This window comes from Amphiprion ocellaris, chromosome 23, assembly GCF_022539595.1.
Source record: "Amphiprion ocellaris isolate individual 3 ecotype Okinawa chromosome 23, ASM2253959v1, whole genome shotgun sequence".
NCBI lineage: Eukaryota > Metazoa > Chordata > Actinopteri > Pomacentridae > Amphiprion > Amphiprion ocellaris.
The window spans coordinates 1,487,210-1,489,787 of record NC_072788.1 but is presented as its reverse complement, the minus strand read 5'-3'; positions in this window follow the sequence as shown (position 1 = coordinate 1,489,787).

Sequence of the window (2,578 nt, the reverse complement as noted above, 5' to 3'; positions counted from 1 at the left end):
GCACAAAGCCCTGGACATTCCTTCCCTCCTCACTCCTCCCACCCACCGCTGGGCTGAACAGGAAACTCCCCCTGTGGATATTCTCATGCTGAAAAAGACACGCTGTTCTCTGGAAACTGTGGAGAGAAAAAAAAGAGCAAATCTTAAAGACCTCGTAGCAACAATAATGATCCCAACAGAGCAGCAGCAGTCAGACTGAAGCTACATGCAGCAGTTTTACCTCCACAACGTGAATATTTTTAGAGTTACAGACCCTTGAAGTACATAAGGGTGGTTGAAATTTCACTCTGATGAAGTTATGAGGCTCAAAATGATGGAAAAAGTCAATTTTAATTTAATTTCTGAGCCTCATCACTTCATCAGACAGATATACGACATTTTCAAGGCTAAAAACACATCTGAGTTCTGATAAAAACTGCAACCAGATCTGTTTTACATCCACTTCAAGTGTCACAATCTAAACACTAAATCTGTTTTTTTGTTCATTTTCTCTATAACCAACCTTGAGCATCAATTTTATGGGATGTATCCTAGTTTGAACAAGAAAATAATATATGAGCTTTGAAAGTTTACCCAGAATGCACTGTCTAAAAAGACAAAAACTTCTCCAAAGTGACTCAAGATTTGTCCAAGCTGACTAAACTTTGGTCCAAATTTGTCCATAATTACTCAAAATGTGTCTAACATTACAAAAACATCTCAAGAAATGACTCCAAATTTGTCCACAATGACTCAGTTCTTGTCCATAATGACAAAAACATCTCTAAAATATATCCAAACTGATCAAAAGGTTCTTTAAAATGACTCAAGTGAAGAGGAGTATTCAAGAAAATGTAAATATTGGAAAATTATTTTAAGTTTTTCCTCAACCAAATTAGTCAAAATGACCCAAAACTTGTCCAAGCTGACTAAACTTGAGTCCAAATTTGTCCAGAATTACTCACAATTTGTTGAACATGACAAAAACTTTACAGTGTAAATTTACAGTGTAACAGCAGCAAATAGAACAGTCTGAATAAAAAAGAGAGCAGCACACAATGCACACAGTGCATAGATATAAATATTTATATAATAATTGAGGGAAACTGTGATACATCCTATAATAATGATGCTCAGAGTTGCTGTGTCCTACATTTCTCATGATGCATTGCAGAATAAAACTCTCAGAAAAAAACTTCTCTGTCAAGAAAAACTGACTGAAATTTCCTGACATATTTATTTGGAATAAAGTTGAGCTTCAGTGGCGAGTTAACTTTAAAGTCTAATGCTGACATCTAGTGGACAGTTTTAATCACTACAAGTTTAAACAAATGAAGGAACTGATCAATTATATTAAGTATTAAAGTAAAACCAATGTTTGAGCTAAAATTACTCAGCTAAAAATATTTTTAAAGTTATTTACTGCTCCTTGAGATAAAAATGAAATGAAATAATTATACATAGGACTTTTAAAAATGTTCATTTTTAACTGCTATTTTACAGATTTTTGCTGTTTTATTAATTAAATATGTTTAGTAAAATCTGAGAAAAAAAAGAATTTACATGTTAATTGTAAAAGATTAAAAAAAAACACGAAAAAGCATGGCAAAATTGTAACTAATTTTGGCATCAAAAATCTTTATTTTTACAAATAGTAATTTGTTCTTTTATAACGTTTGAGCGAGATCTACTGTATTTAAATCTGCTAAAAATATGTTTTAAAAAAGGGCATTAGTTGTTCCTTGAAATAAAAATGAAATTAGATAATTATAGGATGTTAAAAAAAGGTCAATCATTTTTTGATCTGCCATTGTGTATTAACTGTAAAAAAAAAAATTTAAAAAGGCAAAAATTGTCAAATATATCCACATCAGGAATCTGTTTTTTATAAATAGTAATTAGTTCCTTTACATTGTTTAGAAGTAAAATTAACAAAATATGCTTTTTTCCAGATATTAGCTGTTATTTGAAATGAAAATTATGCATATTAAGGATCAAAAAATGTTCATTTTTTAACTGATATTTTACAGACTTTTGCTCTTCTGATTGGAAAACAAAAAAACTAGAAAAAAACAGGCCAAAACTGCAAATAATGCTGGCATCAAAAATCTTTTTTCTCTCAAACAGTAATTTGTTCTTTTGTAATGCTTGAGCTAAAACTACTGGATTTAAATCAGCTAAAAATATATATTTTAAAAGATATTTGCTGCTCCTTGAAATGAAAATGATCTATGTTAAGGATTGAAAAATTATAAATATTTGTAACTGCTATTTTACAAATGTTTGCTGTTTTTGTTCATTACAGATATTTAGTAAAATTAAAAACATTTTTTAAAATTATGTTTAATTCATTCATTCATTAATTCCAAAAACAGGCGAAAACTATAAATAATGTCGACATCAGGATATAATACTTTTACAATGCGAAAAATGAAAACTAATTAATACTGCAATGATTTACTGATACTGTATTAGAATGAGGAACTAAATGCAGGAGCTTATTGATACTGTGGATGCAGAGGTGTGTTCACAGGGTCTGTATGTTGTTTTATGAAGCAATTCTTCATTTTAAACTCCTTGTTTATTTAATGCAAATGGA